This window comes from Penaeus monodon, chromosome 27, assembly GCF_015228065.2.
Source record: "Penaeus monodon isolate SGIC_2016 chromosome 27, NSTDA_Pmon_1, whole genome shotgun sequence".
Lineage (NCBI taxonomy): Eukaryota > Metazoa > Arthropoda > Malacostraca > Decapoda > Penaeidae > Penaeus > Penaeus monodon.
The window spans coordinates 18318269-18319109 of record NC_051412.1 but is presented as its reverse complement, the minus strand read 5'-3'; the positions used below and the strand labels follow the sequence as shown (position 1 = coordinate 18319109).

Below are 841 nucleotides of genomic sequence, written 5' to 3'. Positions count from 1 at the left end.
CCGGGCAGAGGGAGAGCGCCGGAAGCCAGGCTGGGCAGGTGGAGGCCGACGGAGGAGGGAGGAAGGGAGGGAACAGCAGTGGAACTCCGCCGCGCCCGAACCCGAGGAACGTCTCTCGGAGGTGCGAGGCGAGAGGGGCTGGCGAGGCGCCGTCCTTCGTCGACGAACGCAGAGGCTCTCGCCAGGCCGTGGGAGGGAACGGACAAAGGAAGGCCGAGAAGGGGAACGACAGCGACTTGGCAACGCTTTTCGAAAACAAGTATCCGTTTCTAAGGGCACGGTTAACACCTTGACGAAGCTCGAATGCGCCCTCGGCGGTAGCAAGTGGCAGTGTTTTCTTGGGCGTGTGCTGGGGCGGACGACCTCGCTCGGTCCGTGTCTTCCCATTTCCCTTTGAGGCGCCGCGACTAGGCCTACTTAGGCGCCCGCCACCCGCCCGGTGTCCCTGCCCGTGTGTGTTATCGGTGGTGTTCAGTGGACCCTCTTCCCTCCCCCACAGCCCCCTCTCTGCTGGGGGAGGTGCCAGTTCCTCCACGAGTGTGTGTTGTGTTTTCCCGAGTGGTAACAGTTGGTCTGTGTTAAAGAGCAACCAGTGTGATGTTCCTCAATGTCTTTTCGGAGTGATAATCCCCACCTGTGTTCCCCTGAGTGTTGATATTTAGCTGCTCGTGTGTTGCCTCAAGTGTTATCTAGGTTCGTGTGTTCAGGCACCGTTGAACCTCTTGTCGAGGGAAAAGTAAGTAATTTCCCCAGGTAAGATTTTTTCTTTTTTCGAGCCATGGGTAGGGTTAGTGTGGTGGCGTGTTTACTATGATGTGACGTTCACCCGAAGTTCGCTCTA

General features: G+C 58.1%; 1 long non-coding RNA gene across 1 annotated transcript in view; it reads left to right on the top strand.

Moving 5' to 3' along the window:
- Positions 1 to 841, top strand: part of LOC119590641 — a 41546-nt gene that overhangs the window by 469 nt on the left and 40236 nt on the right. The gene's annotated exons all lie outside the window — the stretch shown is intronic.